Source organism: Hemicordylus capensis, chromosome 17, assembly GCF_027244095.1.
Source record: "Hemicordylus capensis ecotype Gifberg chromosome 17, rHemCap1.1.pri, whole genome shotgun sequence".
Classification (NCBI taxonomy): domain Eukaryota; kingdom Metazoa; phylum Chordata; class Lepidosauria; order Squamata; family Cordylidae; genus Hemicordylus; species Hemicordylus capensis.
The window spans coordinates 5,136,278-5,153,194 of NC_069673.1; the positions used below are offsets into that span (position 1 = coordinate 5,136,278).

Here is a 16,917-nt window from a genome sequence, read left to right on the forward strand (position 1 = left end):
GAGGACAGCCAGCAGCCAGGTGGATGGACTCGATGACGACAGCAATGGATGCACCACCGAGAGACCTAAAAGGCCAAGTTGGAGACAGATCATCCTACAGAGAATCTTTCTATGTGGTTGCTAAGAGTTGACACTGACTTGACAGCACTTAATCAATCAATCAAGTGGGGATCCACAGCTGCCCACCCAAGAATCCATTCTGGCCAGGGGGTCCTTCCTGCTTTCCCCAATCCAAGGCCTGCCTGCCTTCCTTCTTGTGTGTGTGTGCCCTTGGAAGGGTGAAGGCTCTTCACCAGCCCAGCCATTCTCCTCTATGCCAGGGCAACTTGGCACCAGCGAAATGCAAATTCTGCACCACAGGGAAATCAACTCCTCACTTGCTTTGCATAGTTCTACCCCCACCCCCTCTCTCTCTCATATGCAGAATATTGTCAAGCTATCCTTGTGGTTTCTGAGGTCCAGGCAAACCTTGCTTGTCATGCAAGTTCAGGGATATTTTCCGTGTGACTCTACGGAGCTGCCTTCTACTGTACTGAGTCACTCCCGGGCTGGGAGGGGCCGTGGCTTCTCTCCTCTGACTCGCCCCTGGCAAAGGTCTTTAGCAGCCCTGGTACCTATGCAGTCCTCTTTGCTGGAGAGGTTGGGAATTGGGGCTGCCGGGAATAGAGTAATATTGCGCATGAGAAGCAGATGCTCCGCCACGGAGCTACAGCCTGAGGACTAGGGACTTGTTGCTTTTCTAAGTCTGGAAATTCACAAGAAGTGCATTCTGCAGCCAGTTCTACGTTCTGCAAACGTTCTGTCCTAGTCCAAGGACTTCTCATTTCCCACATAAATTCAGAGGAAAGAATTTTATTCACACTCTACACACATACAGTCTATACAGGATACAGACCATTTCTATCCTACCTGTTGATGGCCCAATTTCTGGGTTTTGTTGGGAGCACCCAGTTCTTTGCTGGCTGCTTTGCACGCTCTCCAGTGGGTTCCTGTGTGAGCCATGGGGCTGTAGCACAGTGACAGAAAATGCGCTTAGCATGCAGAAGGTCCCAGGTTCCCTCCCTGGCAGCATCTCCAGGTAGGGCTGGGAGAGACGCCTGCCTGAAGCCCTGGAGAAGCCGCTGCCAGTCAGTGTAGACAATACTGAACTAGATAGACCAAGGGTCTGACTCAGTAGAAGGCAGCTTACTGTCTTCCTGGAGGGCAAGGAGGAGAGAGACACATGTCATATTGATTGCTGCTCAGATCGAACTGGAAGGTGTAGGTGTGTGTGTGTGTGTGAGAGAGATCAAACCACTGCCAAGTTGTGAAGTATCCAAGACCTTTCTCTTGGCTTCCCTGTGAACTTCCGGAAGGTTTTGCAAGCTCTCGGCTGGAGATCAGTTTGAACCTGTCTTGAGCCTAACAGGGAGATTATCACCAAGTCCCTAAACCAGGAAGAGATCTGTGTGAACAGTGCACACCGCAGACAGGAGTGGATACACGGTTTTGGATCACCCACAATGCATTTCAGGCAGCACTGACACATGGAGGCCACTTGAATGTCTCCCCTCGCATTCGAGAACTCTCTCTGGGTTGCATTTTGCAAGTTGGCAGCCAGCTGGGGTGTTGCATCCACTGTCAGGTGTGAGGCAGAGATGGAGGCCGTGCCTGTCGGAGTGTTAATTTGGATGCTTATCTTGACCAAAGTACAGCCGTGTTTTGGACCTTGAGGATCTTGTATGTGGCTGCTTCTAAAATCGAGAAAATGCACACAAAAAAGACCTCTGTGCTCGGTTTCAATCAAGAAACCCCAGAAATTCTACTGGAACCCCCCAGAAATGCAAATCCAACCAACCTAAAAGAGCAAATCTGATCTTGAACAAAAACAAAATGAAGCTATGTAAAACACCTGCTCTGGTCAGTGATTTCTCCAAGAATTAAAGTACATGTGTACTTAAATGTCTACATAACAATCATCATCTAGTCCTATGTAGGTCTGTCCAAAGCCTAGACCAGAGTTAATGTGTAAATCAGCCTTGCATGAAGGCATGCTTCAAATGCAGATCTTGTATGTTTTCATTGAATAAGTGGTCGCTCTTTTATATTGGTGGGACTTGCATTTCTTCTGCTTCCGAAAATGTGCCTGTGTCTTTCCTTCTGCATGCACTGCTGACTCTTCAAAAGGTTCTTGAGGGCTCCTACAGCTTGGTTGCTCTGCTCCATTTAGCTTGGGTGTTCGCTCTTGGATAGCCAAGAGCCGGCCTCTACAAATCCACTTGCCAGCTAGCCTGTGGCAAGCGTCCCACCCCCACCCCGGTCCTCTGGCGAGCCTCACCATTCAGATCTCTTTCCCATCTCCACTTCCATTTTTGCAGAAGCTGGAAGGTGCAGGAAACTTTTCTGAGCTGGCTTCCGAGAGCTTCCACACACCCACCCGTCCTTTACCCTCTCCATCTCCCAATGCAAATGGCAGAAAATGCACCTCTTTCCTAAGCCCTCTAACTCTCTGCCAGAAAAAGATCTGAGAAAAGAGAGCGGATTGGCGGTGGCCACAGATAATGCCGGGCTAGTGAGCGAAGCCTCAGTTTGTGGATCCCTGGCAGAGAGCTACGTCGTTTGCTGGCCCAGGGCTGACGGCTCCTTGCCCTGGACAAGCTGCAGGCTACCAGAATCCTAGGAATGAATCCTGCCGCAAAGGACCAGACAGCCTCTCTCTTGGATGTCTCGATGTGTGTGTGGAGGGATGTGTAACTTGGCCTACTGTATGGAAGTCAACGTTGATTAGTGTGCTGGGAGGAAGTGCCCCGAGAGAATCCAGTTGGGCAGGAAATGCCGCAGATTCCAGGGCCTTGGTCACTCTGATCTTGGCGAATCGGCCTCGCCTCGGAGGGCCTCGTCTGGTGAGTGCTACCAGCTGGGATGTACGCACGGGATCCTTGCTACCTTGGAAGAAGCCAGAACCTGAGTGTCGAGTGCTGCTTGTGGACTATAAGCAGCTTTTGCTATAAGCAACTTTCCCCTCCTCCTCAAGGGTGTCCGTGTGGCTTCCTTGCCTGCTTCCCGAAGCTTCTACAGTCTTGAAAAGAATATCCAGAAGTGAACCTTAACTCTGCTCCCTCCATGGCTACAAATGCAGCTCTTGGCTGATGGCGAGGGTTGGATGGTTTCTGATAGCACAGCTTCGTGCGTGGCTGAAAAAAAATCTTAGTAGCCTTGGCTTTCAAGCTGTTGTTGAACTACAATTCCCATCATCCCCAACCAGAACGTATTGCAATTCAACAACAGCTGGAAGGCCAAGGTTGTCCACCTTCCCTAGAGGGAGGTTCCGTGGAGCAGTTTGGATCATCCCGAAGAAGGGAGTCCTTGAACGTGATGATTTTGATCAGTTTCGTGTGCGTCATTGCTTGGTGTTTTTGCTTGTACGTTTGTTTTTAAATAAAAATTGTTTTCCTTCCTTGCAGCCGTCTCCTTGACTGGACTCATGGGATCATTACCACCCCAGATGTGGGTTTCTGTGCATGTTTGTGGATAGCCGTAATGTCGTGCATTGTTTCAGTGTGGTGTGTTGATAGCATAAAGAATTGCTTCTTGCCCATATTTGAATCGTAGGAACATCGGAAGCTGCCTTCTACCGAGTCAGACCCTTGATCCTTCTAGCTCGGTATTGTCTACACCAGGGATTCTCAACATTGTGTCCCCAGATGTTACTGGACTTCAACTCCCATAATCCCCAGCCCCATTAGCCTTTGGTTGGGGATTATGGGAGTTGAAGTCCAACCACATCAGGGGACCCAACATTGAGAATCCCTGGTCTACACAGTCTGGCAGCAGCTTCTTCAAGGTTGCAGGCAGGAGTCTCTCTCTCAGCTCTATCTGAAGATTCTGCCAGGGAGGGAACTTGGAACCACGTAAGCAGGCCGGTGCTCTTTCCAGAGCAACCCCATCCCCTAAGGGGAATATCTTGCACTGCTTACGGGGAATATCTTGCTCTGCTCTCATACAGTTTCCCATTCAAATGCAAACCAGGGTGGACCCGGCATAGCAAAGGGGATCATTCATGCTTGCTACCACCAGACCAGCTCTTCTCCTTCGATAATTACTGAAGAAAATGAGTGCAACTCAGTGAAAAGTGGGGCGAGATACAGAAGCTGAGAGGCACAGACCATTTATTCTTTACATTTCTATCCTGCAAGTCTTCCTCCAAGAAGCCCAGAGATTATGTTAAGTGACATGGTTATGTTTATCTCCATAACAGACCTTTTGAGAAGGTTAGGCTGAATGAGATGTGACTGGCCCGGCGTCACCCAATGAGTCTCATGGCTGAATGGGGATTTGAACTCGGGTTTCCCAGTCCTTGTCAAATGCTCTAACCACTATACCACCCTGGCAAATGCAGCCTGCACAGCTTGGCCATGCTTCCTTCATCAGTACATTACCCTGAGGTTTTTGGCCAATGGCAAATTGGTCCCTCATAAGACTCTTTTACAGCTTTAATATTTTAGAGGCGGATGCTTTGATCAACAGAAAAATCATATTTTTTAGAGCAGTGCTACACAACATTGTCCCGTCCCCTGCCGTCCAGCTGTTTTTTTCACTACAATGCCCATCATCCCCTGCAGCCAACAGCCAGAGATGCTGGGAGTTGTAGGACATTTGCAGGATGGCCAAAGTTGTGCAGTGCTGTTCTAAAAGGAAGGTAAGACTGCACAGTGATGTAATAGGTTAGCATTTTAAAGGCGGAGGCTTTTGATGGGTGCTCCCGGAATAAATTCCTCGGTAGCATCTGGACTTCCGTGCGGTGCAAACATACTTACTCGGTGCTAGCTGAAGGTCTGGTCCACGGTTAGGCCAAGGTTTGGGGGTGTCTGACTTGGTCATGGGCCAGGTATTCAGGAATGACAGAGAAGTGGGGAATCTTGGGCGACAGGCATTCTCGGTGACTCACTGCAGGCTGGACAGAACTGGCTGGGTCCCCTTATCTGCCTTTGGGCCACCTCCGTTGCCCTGTGGCGTCGGTCTGCTCGTGCAAGAATGCAGTTGGACTCCGGATCTGCTGCAAGACACATGCCCCGGAATGCATTTGCAGCATCACCTAAGCATCTGGGCAAGAAAACGCCCGGGAGATTCTTGCGTTCTGAGCCAGTGCAGCAGGTAGAAAGGTGAACTTGATGTGTGAGCACTGTAAGATACTCCCCTTAAGGGGTGGAGCCGCTCTGGGAAGAGCACCTGCCTACCTGCCTGCAGAAGATTCCAAGACTCCTCCCTGGCAGTATCTCCAAAATAGGGCTGAGAGAGATTCCTGCCTGCAACCTTAAAGGAGAGGCCGCTGCCAGCCCGGGTAGACAAAACTGAGCGAGATGGACCAGTGGTCTGACTCAGTATATGGCAGCTTCCCATGTTCCTAGGGGCGGGGTGGGGAGATGGGAGTTGTAGTCAACATCTGGGGGCCCCTTTTACCGGGGAACACAGTTGGAGACCCTCTCGTCCTGAGCTGTAGGTTGCAGGGAACAGCGTGTGGGTTTTGAGTTGGAGTTCACACTGTTGGGAAGCCCTTTCTCTGGCTGGGCGGAACCGAACGGCAGGTGCCGTCTTCAGAGCCCGTCTCTTGCTCCCTGGCAGCGCATGCCTTTGTGCTCGGCCCGGCCCTGTCCCGTTTTCCCGTGGCCTGGCGTGGCGGCGGTTGTGCTGTTTACCCACGGAAGCAACACGGAGCAGGCAGGGTGTGTGCGGAGGCTTGGTGGTTTTGTCCCAGTGTTTGTGGCCAGATGGAAATCTCCTTCCGCCTATCCACGAAGCCGGCGGTGTGTATGAACTTCAAGGGGTGGCCTTTATTAAAACAGAGAGAGGAGAAAAAGCCGACCTCTGGCAGGTTTCCTGGGTCTCCTCCTCCTGTCTTGGCTGCTTCCACTCTGGCTGGGCCGGCCGCAGAGGTTTGAGCTAAACATTGACTAAATTATAGATTAACCCGGCCGGCTCAGTGCCGGCCAAGGGAGCTGGGTGCTTCTGGCTTTCTCTTTTCTGGCCTGCTAAGGGGCCCTTTTGTCCTGGCTCAAGGCATGTTTGCATGGACCAAATTGGGATCCCTGCGTGGTAGAGGGGAGCTGGTCTGGTGGTAGCAAGAATGAATTGTCCCCTACGCTAAGCAGGGTCTGCCCTGGTATGCATTTGAATGGGCGACTCCGGTAAGATATTCCCCTTAGGGGATGGGGCCACCCTGGGAGGAGCATCAGAGGTTCCAAGTTCCCTCCCCGTCAGCATCTCCAAGATAGGGCTGAGAGAGACGCCTGCCTGCAACCTGGGAGAAGCCTGGAAGAAGATGGACTACAAAGGTCTGACTCAGTAGAAGGCAGCTTATTACGGTCCTGTGCCTTCACACATAATTCACATTGCCGGTTTCCCTGCCCCACCACACACAATTTGGACGGCATACTCACAAGCGTGAATCCCGAGACCTCGACCCAGTCGGTTTCCGTACTTTCATGTTCGTAGATGAAGAGTTTGCACACACAAACTCTTCAGCGGGGAGGAGAGCTGGTTTTGCCGTAGTGAGCACGAATCGTCCCCTGTGCTAAGCAGGGTCCACCCTGGTTTGCATTTGGATGGGGTGGCTACATGTGAACGCGCTGAGATATTCCCCAGAGGGGGTGGGGCCATAGATCAGTGGAAGAGCATCTGCGTGCTTGCCTGCAAAAGGTCCCAGGTTCATTCCCTGGTAGCATCTCCAGGAAGGACTGAGAAAGGCCCCTGCCTGAAACCTTGGAGAGCTGCTACCAGTCAATATTGAGCTAGAAGATGGACCACTGGTCTGACTCGGGATAAGCCGCCTTCCTGTGTTGCTCCTCCCTGCAGTAGAGCCGGAATGCTTATATTTAATTAATTAATTAACATATTTTTATACCGCCCAAAACTTACATCTCTGAGCGGTTTACAACAAAATAAAAACAGAAAGTAAAACATTAGTCAAAACAAAAACAAAAAGTTTAAAAACATTACAACAGTTTAAAAAATTTAAAAACAATATTTTAAAACAGCATTAAAACCATTAAAACAATATTAATTAAAAGCCTGGGTGAAGCACATTGGCCACAAAGTATGCAACCGCCCCTCCTCACGAGTAAATGTCCATAAGTTGTGATCTTCACATGAGAGTAGTGTCGCCACAGTGCTTGCAATGTATGGATTATCTTACGGGGGTGAACTGAGGGTCTTTCTGGCCCAGTCTCCTGTCTTCAGTAGAGGACCGCCAGACTCCTCGAGCGACTTCAAGACAAGACAAGATTACGATGACTCCCAATATTCATATACAAAGGTTTCCAAAATGGTTTACATACAGATCTATCAATCAGATGGCTCCCTGTCCCCAAAGGGCTCACAATCTAAAAATAAACACAAGATAGACGCCAGCAACAGCCGCTGGAGCAATGCTGTACTGGGGACGGATAGGGCCAGTTGCTCTCCCCCTGCTCAATGAAGGGAATCGCCACTTTAGGAGTTTAGGAAGCTGTCTTATACCGAATCAGACCCTTTGTCCATCTAGCTCAGCATTGTCTACTTAGAACGGCACATCACATGGAATCTGGCTTCTTTTGGCGTCGAGCTTGGAGTTCTTGGGCCTTGCGTTATTAAATCCCCCCCCCCCCGGTGTGTCCCGATGATGCTACGTTTCAGGAAGAGATTTCTCCCTACGCTTCCCGCTCAGGGCCCTTCACCTGTGTGGCTGCCGGGAGTCTTGCAAACGGGCGTTCCTCTTTAGCGCTGAATTTAGATTTCCCTTTGTAGCCACCGTTGCCTCCCAAGTGCTGGGGAACCGAGACATTCCATTTCAGGCAGGGGGAAGAAAGGCAGGAAATGCTGGAAATAGCTGATGTCTGAAGCTGGCTGGAAACCTTTTATTGCTTGGGTGTCCCCCCCCCCCCCGGTCCCCCCCCCCTCTTCCTGATGGAATCCAAAACGTGTGTGCTGTTCCTTCCCGTCCTGGGAAGGGTTGCACACATTTTAGGAACTGATGCTTAAAAGAGAGTTTTTAAAAGTGGAAACGCTCTGAAGGTTGTGCTGTGTAAAATCAGTCACCACACACATGACTGGCGTCTGGTCCCCCCCCCCCCCCACCCTTTTATTTTATTTTATTTTATTTATTCTTTATTTTTATTTTACATATTTCTATACCGCCCAAAATGTATGTCTCTGGCATTTTTTAACTGTCGCCAAGAAATCCTGTCTGGGCCTGAAGTTGGGGAGGAGAGCTGGTCTTGTGGTGGTGTGCCCGGCTAAGCAGGCTTCACCCTGGTTTCCATTTGGATGGGAGGCTGCATGGGACAGCTCTTCCCCTTAGGGGGACAGGCTCCATGGTAGAGCACCTGCTTTGCATGCAGGAGGCTGCAGGTTCAATCCCTGGCCGCAACGCCAAGCAGGGCGGGGGAAAGACCTGGAGAAGCTGCTGCCGGTCCGTGCAGGCAGAGCTGCGTTAGCTGCACCAAGGGCCTGACTCAGTATATGGCAGCTTCCCATGTATTCATGCCAGACCTTTTCCAGAAAGGGGCCTGTAGCTTAGTAGCTGAACATCTGCTTGGCATGCAGAAGGTCCCTGGTTCAATCCCTGACTGCATCTCCAGGTAGAGAGAGACACCTGCCTGAAACCTTGGAGAAGCCGCTGCCAGGTAGGTCACTGGCCTGGAGTCTTCTGACCATTGCCACATATTTCACGAGGCTTTGGAGCTTCTGCTTAGGAGAGTCCGGAGTCCGGTAGGTTAAGGGGGCCGGATTAACCCTGAGGCTAACTTGGGTGTAGCATTGAGTCCCACTGGAGGCCCTGCGTTTTGGAAGACGGAGTCCTCGGTTCCCGCTGGGCTTTCTTTCTAGCTGTCGGCCCCTCATGACCAACCTCCAGCCCTGCCTTTTTGAGGACTCCTCTCTCCACCTCTTTTTGGTAAAGATGGAGAAAGAAAAGCTTCTCTGTCTCGGGAGGAAGAACCCGGCTCTGTTTTGCCTGCCGGATTAACCTTGCTGGGGCTGATGATGGATTGTCTCGGGAGTGGGTGTCGGCAGGCGTGATGCCAGCTGCTGATGGCGGAGAATTGCCCCGTCTCCCTTTTCGCGTCTTCCCTTGTCCCCTGCTATTCGCAGTGCGACCCTGCGATTTCCGGGGGTTGAAGCACTCTCTGTGCAAAGAGTCAAACGGACTCCAAAAACCGGTTTGTAAGCTTTCTTTCTGAATGGAATTTCAACTCCTTCACACACAAAATATGACCAATTTCCTATCGGCAGCTCCGTAATTACACGCTTGGGGTTTCCATTGTATGAGTTAGTGGGGTGTGTTCTTGGTTTCTATCCTGGTGTGTGGCTTGTGAAAACATTTTTATTTTAAAAGCTTGAACTTTTTCCTCCTTCAAGCACAAATATCATTGGATTCATGCACTGGAGTGACATTTGGGCAGAGGAGTTCAGACAGACAAGAGAGGACATCTTTGCACAAATGGAACTCACTGCCACAAGATAGCCATGGGCTTAGATTAGTTCATAGACTTATTAGTTCATATACAGTTATACTGTATAACTTCTTGAGTTGTACAGAATCCAGAAGGATAGGCCTGGGGATGCTAATGTAATTAATAGAACCTCCATGTACAGAGGCAGCATTCCTGCGTTTACTGGTGGAGGCAGAGGGTTGACAGGTAATAGGGAAAGTTTATTACGGTTGTGTTTGGAACACCCTCCCCAGAAACATCAGCACACTAGCTATGCCTCTATTTTTATGCCTCCAAATGGAGGTTACTTTTATTCCCCTAGCTTGTTGCTTCAAAGATTCTTCATAATCTTTGACTGCTGGTTATTTTGGGCACTTGGTGATATTGTACATTGCTGTCTGATGGTTTCGTGTTGTCAGTGTATTAATAAAACACCAGTGGATTTTGAAATTGACGTACGATATTTCTGTATCAGTGTGAAATTGGGTTCTTTCAAGACTGTTGGTGGTGGTCATTTTTAATCACGACTTTTAAAAATGGCATATTTCTAAACTGTGTCCTGTCTTGCAATAAAGGAAAAAGGAAAGGTTGTGCCGCTGAGTCGGTGTCGATTCCTGGTGACCACAGAGTCATGTGGGTTTTTTGGTAGAAATACAGGAGAGGGTTATCATTGCCATCTCCCGCGCTGTATGAGATGGGAGAGGCGAGCTGGTCTGGTGGTAGCAAGCATGACTTGTCCCCTTAGCTAAGCAGGGTCTGCCCTGGTTGCATATGAATGGGAGACTGGAAGTGTGAGCACTGGAAGATCTTCCCCTCAGGGGATAATGGAGCCGCTCTGGGAAGAGAAGTTTCCTAGTTCCCTCCCTGGCAGCATCTCCAAGATAGGGCTGAGAGAGACTCCTGCCTGCAACCTGGGAGAAGCCGCTGCCAGTCTGTGAAGACAATACTGAGCTAGATAGACCAATGGTCTGACTCAGTATATGGCAGCTTCCTATGTTCCTGTGCCTTTCAGCACCTTCCATCGCTATATCCTATATCGATGCTGCCCAATATAGAAGTTCCCCATATTCTGGGAAACATACCAGCGGGGATTCGAACCAACAGCCTCCTGCTCTCTAGGCAGGTTGCTTTTCTTCGGTGGCTGCTGTCTTGAAATACCGGCTCTGAAAAAGCGGGGTGAAATTTTTAAATGCAAAGAAATTCTCCTGTGGCCTCCGATCCTAGCTGCTGGAAGGATGGTGTTGGAATAAAATACTGATAATGAAGTGGCGAGAATTTTTATTCTATTTTTTTAAAAATCATGACTTCTTCTGTGTGTGTGTTTGTGTGCGTGTTTTAAGTGTTGTCATGTGCCTCGAGCACACACTTTGCAACACAGGGTAAAAAATGTCCATGCCCAAAATTCCCCCAACTCCGATCTCAGCTGCTGGGAGGGTGCAGTTACTGGAGACACTGGAGGAAATCTCTGCCCCTTGTATTGATATGATCGCTGCTAAACTTTGAACGGAGACGGAAGGAAGTTTACGACTCCCCCTCTTTCAGTCTCAGCTGGCCGTCGTATCCCATTTGCTGCTCAGTCCTAACGTCCCATTTTCAACATCCTGATCCCCTGCACCGACCCCGAGTTTCTCCTCTTTTCTATCTCCCAGCTTCCAGCTCAGCTGACTTGCACTGGGCCACTTTTTCAGGAATTTAAAGACCGCATTCATTTTCACACCATTTTTTCTGTAAATAAAAAGGGTGGTAGCAATTTCCCTCTTTCTCTGTTGTGTGTTGGCAGCAATCTCTTCCTTCCAAACCTGCTGGTCCAGTTACTAGACTTGGCAGCCAGGCGTGTTGGAATTTCGGAGGCCCATGTGTGGAGAACAGGGTGGATCTGACTGCCGGTTTGCAAAACTTGCAAAATGCTTGCAAAGGGTCCTGGGACAGAGACCTCCTTGGGGGAAGGAGTGGTTTGGGGGGCAGAAACGCCCCCTGGAAATTATCCTCTGTTTAATTATTCTGAACGCTATCAATGCAGATCACGCTTTTGCAGAATTGAAGTAAGCAAGGGGCCAGGACACTGGGTCCCTGCCCAGAAGAGCCTACAGTTTAAAAGAGGGCAGAGGAGGACACAGAAAAAAGAGAAAGGAGGGAGGGAGAAGGGATGGATGGAGCTGAGATTTTGAACTTGTTTAGAGGTGGGGGTTGTTAGTCTTTGGTTTAGGTGTTAGGTTATTTAATAGAAATGCCCCCTGCTAACTGAGCAAAGAGGCATCTTTTAAAAGAGGTGTGATCCTCTTTATTTAGCAGGAGGAGAGCAACTGGCCCTATTCATCCCCAGCACAGCATCCCTCCAGTGGCTGTTGCTGGTGTCTATCCTATGTTTCTTATTTAGATTGCGAGCCCTTTAGGCGACAGGGTCCCATTTTGTTGGTTTGTTTGTTTACTTCTGTGTAAACTGCTTTGGGAGACTTTGGTTGAAAAGCGGTATATAAATATTTGTCGTATGCGTATATAAATGAATGGACAAACTTTCTCTCTCTTCAGCCTATCCCTGGGTCGTCCTTTTAAAAGGGGGGAAATTGCTGTCGGATTCAGAATGTGGAGTTGCCCAGCTTGGGCACTCCAGCTGTGTTTGGACTACAATGCTCACAATCCCCAGCCACAGTGGCCAGTACTCAGGATGATGGGAGTTGTAGTCAAACATCTGCAGGAGAGCTGAAGCCACGCAGCCCTGATTTAGCAGGTACTCTGTGTTCGCACGGCCAGAGCAACAAGCAGTCCTGCGATAGGGTGCGTGAGGACCGCTGGTTGGTCCTCTGCTCTTAAGACTCTAGCACCCATGATGCAGTGTGGCTGCCTATGGAAAGCTGAGTGCAAACATCTTCTCATTTAAGGAGCCCGAGGAGGCAAATGGGAGCACAAAACAGGATGGGAAGAGAGACGGTGTGTGTCGCAACCTTGCAAATAAGCCTGCACAAGTTTCTAGTCCTCAAAGCTGTTCTCAAAGCCTCCAAATACTCGGTGTGGTGGCTGAGGCCCGCCTAGGGTAGCATGCAGGAGAAAAGGGCAAGTTTGGGGTGAAGTTTGCCTTCTATTGGCAATCCTGACGTATTGCTCTGCGCTAAAATCGGTTGCACCAGGCTGGGGACGCTCATTTCCAGGTGGCCTCTTTCGGGGAGAAGGCGGCCAGGGTTCCACAGCACTGTCTGCACGGCCAGTGTGAGTACAGAGGTGGAGCCGAAGCTCGGATTCTCTCCCTCTCCCTCCCTTTTGGCCTTTCTACCCTGCATGGTTTGCAGTTTTGGGCCATGAATCATCCTCTGCGTTGGGTAGGAAACACACTGCGTGTTTGTGCCTGCCTGCCTGGTGGTGAGGTCAGTTGGGAAAGCAGCAGATCTCTGACGAAGCCAGTGAGGAACTGGGGTCTGCTGCGTGAAGCAGAACTGCTCGCTGCTAGGGAAGTGACTAGCGGCGTGACATCATGTGGCGGGGGGTTCCGTAGAGCCCGGGATTTCTCCCCCTCTTCCCGCCTCTCGGGGCAGTGCCTACAGAGTGGGCCGCTGCCTCCATGTTCAGTGGTTGGAGTATTCCAGTAAATTAACAGGTGTCTTCGGATGAATGGGTGCGACCATAGCTCCTTGGTGGAGCATCTGCTTGGCTGTAAAGCTGGGAGAGACTCCTCCAAGGTTTCGCCCAGAAGCTGCTGCCAGTCCGTGCCGACAGTGCTGAGCTTGCTGGAACATAGGAAGCAGCCTTCTACCGGGGTCAGACCTTTGATCCATCTAGCTCAGTCTTATCTATACCAGGCCTGCTCGACTTAGGCCCCCCCCCCCAGCGATTTTTGGACTACAACTCCCATAATACCTAGCCACAGTGGCCAATAGCTAGGGATTTTGGGAGCTGTAGGCCAACATCTGTGGGAGAGCTGAAAATGAGCAGGCCTGGTGTACACAGACTGGCAGCGGCTTCTCGGAGATCGCAGGCAGGACTCTCTCTCAGCCCTGTCTGGGGACGCCAGGGAGGGAACTTGGCACCTTCTGCATGCAAGCAGGCAGATGCTCTTTCCCGGTTGTGACTGAGGCTATTCCTGCGGATTTCCCTTGCTCCAATAATTTCCCACAACACCCAGCCTTCAAAGGATGGGGCCGTAGCTCATTGGTAAAACATCTGCTTTGCATGCCGAAGGTCCAAGGTTCAATCCCTGGCAGCCTCTCCAGGTCGGGCTGGGAGAGACCCCTCTCTGAAACTCTGGAGAGCCGCTGCCAGTCAGGGTTGACAGTCCTGAGCTAGGTGGACCAAGGGCCTGACTCAGTAGGCGGCAGCTACCTTTGAACCAGATGATGGGGACAAACTATGAGGGTATCTTTGGAAGAGGGAAGGCTGTTCCCTCCTACTTGGCAGTCTTCCCAGAGAGGTTGGGCTGGCTGCTGTTAGAAGGTATGGAGCTGCCTCCTGCTGGGTCCTAGACTCTTGGTTCAGCGAGACCAGTGTGGTCAACTCTGGCTGGCAGCAGCTCCCCAAGATAGCAGCTGTTCCCGGAGGTTCTTTCCAACTGGAGATGCCAGGGATTGAAGCTGGGACTGTCTGTGTGAGGTCCGCCACTCGGACAGGATGCCGGGCTCGAAAGAACTTTGCCCCGATCGAGCTGAGCTCTTTCAGTAATCCCAGCAGGCTGATAAGAAGCATTCTCCAACTCCTTTTGGCCTTGCTTGACGCAAGGAATTCCCCCTCTCTTGAAAGATCAGATTGGAGCTGTCTTAAACTCTTTGGATCCCAAAACTGTTGTGTGTTTGTGGTCACGCCACCTAGGAAGCTGCCATTTGCTGAGTCAGACCCTTGGTCCATCTAGCTCAGCATTGTCTACCCAGACTGGCAGCAGCTTCTCCAAGGTTGCAGGCAGGAGTCTCTCTCGGTCAGCTGGCGAAGTTGCATGCCCTTGGGGGTGAGGGTGAAACTGCTTTCCCAGTGGGGAGGTATTTTTTGGGGAGGAGGTGCAGATTAAGAAACAGTTCTGCCCCAAAGACGGCTCAGATGCCAGTGGGTGGGTGAGGGATATAGGGCCAGAGCCTGGTGGCAGAGCAAGCATTTCCTTTGCATGCATAAGGTCCCAGGTTCAAATCTGCCTAGCATCTCCAGGTGGACCTGGCAAAGGCTCTCTTCTGAAACCCTCAAAAGCAGCTGCCAGTCAGGGTAGACAGTACTGAGCTGGATGAACCAAGGGTCTGACTCTGAATAAAGCAGCTTCCTAAACTCATGAGTTCCGTTTGCCGAATATCGGGGATGCAGACGTGGACCCATTAGGGAGCGCAGTCTTACGTCCCCATCCTCTCAGCTTTTAAGCATTGCCTGTCAATAAACCTATATAGGTTTAAATAAACCTGTTTATAAATGAACCTTTTTATTTTTCAATGGACCTATTTCTTCGACGCGGTCTCGGTGGTTCGCACGTAGGGGCTTTGTGCGTGTGTCGAAGCACCGGACCTTCCAAAATGCTCGTATCGCTGTAGCGTTTTGATGGGAGCCTAGCCCACCAAAGTACAGCGTCGGGCTAGACCACAAAGCCCCATACGTGTGAACCAACAGATGACCCCTAGAAGAACTCCATTTACAGGTAAGCAACCTGTTACCTTGGTTGTGTATTAAAATTTCCTCCGCCTGTCCCTTGTCTTGGAGACCTAGGGTGGGCCAGAAAAGTGCGATAGAAATATTTCCCAGAATAGTTAAGCCAACAGGGCCTCGGGGGTGTGGTTCGAGGGGGTTGACCGATGTCAGGTTGTAGGCGGGGAATGCTCCTCCGTTGAAAAATAAAAATAAAAATCCCCACCAACAGAAAACTAGGCAGAAGGCTAGTCTTGGAGGTTGTGTGTGTGTGTGTGTGTGTGTGTGTGTGGCTTCCAGAGCGAGGAGGAGGGGTGTGTGGGTGGTGGTGGACCCTGAGGGTCCCTGAGCCCTAGCTGGTGACGGATACTAAAGTTGAAGAGACTGATATTCCGCCAGAGGACAAGTTTTGTGCCTGCCTGGGTGTGTGTCTGCTCCCGCTTTCCTCTGCTCAGAGTATTTTGCAAAATAAAAAGTAGGGACAAGAAGATTTGGCCCCCAGGCAGACTTCTCTGGACAAGATGAGGCTTGCTTCTTGCCTTTATTTTGCTGAAGTTGGCAATTGTTCCCATGAGAGCAACTCTGGGAAGGTTGTAACCTGAGACTACTGATATCATTGAAGATGAGTGTGGGGGGACCCTGTCACCTTAAGACTGGGAGCAGGTGCAATTCTATGGAAGCAGATGGGGAAATTGCCTTCCCGGCATTAACCATGGTTGTGTGTTGGTGCAAACCATGGTTCTGATCCTAACCCTGGTTTGCAGATCCTTTTCGTAAGGTGGCTTCCCCCTTTACAGGGAACCATCAGTTGGGCTGCATGCAGTGCAGAATTGCAGGTGACATCGGGAGGGGAGGGAGGTTGCATTCCCATGACCAGGATTGTCAGTTCAGAGTCCTCAAATGTAAGAGTTGTATTCGAGGAAGGAAGAACACAGAGAGAATGAAATCAAAGGAATGGCTTGCTACTTTTAACCAAGCACTTTTTGATGTTGAAATAACATAGGAATGATAGCTCACTAACATCTCTTCACCAGAAATGCTACCCTCCTAGAATGATGGAACAAGCTTTTTATAAACCAACGTCCATGATTAGAGAGACAGTATTATCCTCTACCCCAGTGGTTCTCAACATGTGGGTCCCCAGATGTTGCTGAACTACAACTCCCAGCATCCCTAGCCCCATTGGCCTTTGGTTAGGGATGCTGGGAGTTGTAGTTCAGCAACATCTGGGGACCCACACGTTGAGAACCACTGCTCTACCCAAACCCCCGGATGCCATGATGATCCTCTTTAATGTAAAACAGGATTGCCATTTCTCTAGGAATTGGGTTATCTAAGTTGGGGCTGCTCAACCATGGCTTCCCGGCTGGTTTTGGACTACAGCTCCCATCATCCGTAGCCACAGTGGCCAGGGATGATGGGATTTGTAGTCCAGCATCTGCAGGAGGACTGAAGTTGTGCAGCCCTACGCGAGGTGAAGAATGATATCCACCCTTAGATTTGAGTGGCTCGGCACAGAGTGGGTGAGGAATCTCCAGGAACGGCTTCAGTTGAGATTGGCCAACCTCAGGCCGGCTGGCTGGCTCCCCGTTGGCGACCCACGGCTTCTGCAGTGCTGGTGCCGTGTCTGCACTGGGCCTTGGGAACGGCTGTGGTTTTTGGCTAGGGCAGGTGCTCTCAGGACCTTTGCTGGGCTGTCCTTTAAGCTGAGAGGGCTTTCCTGCACTTTCTCTCCCCGCCAGCTGGAAATCTGCCTGCAAAACTACAAGCCAGCCACTTTGGAAATCCCTGCTGGGAGGAAAACGGGATGTGGGAGAATGGGGAGCAACCCAGCCCACCAACATAGGTCTTTTGGTCTGATGCTTGTGTCTGTGTTGGGACCTTCTGG

General features: G+C 50.5%; 1 protein-coding gene across 1 annotated transcript in view; it reads left to right on the forward strand.

Moving 5' to 3' along the window:
- Positions 1-16,917, forward strand: part of NIBAN2 (niban apoptosis regulator 2) — a 70,963-nt gene that overhangs the window by 15,446 nt on the left and 38,600 nt on the right. The gene's annotated exons all lie outside the window — the stretch shown is intronic.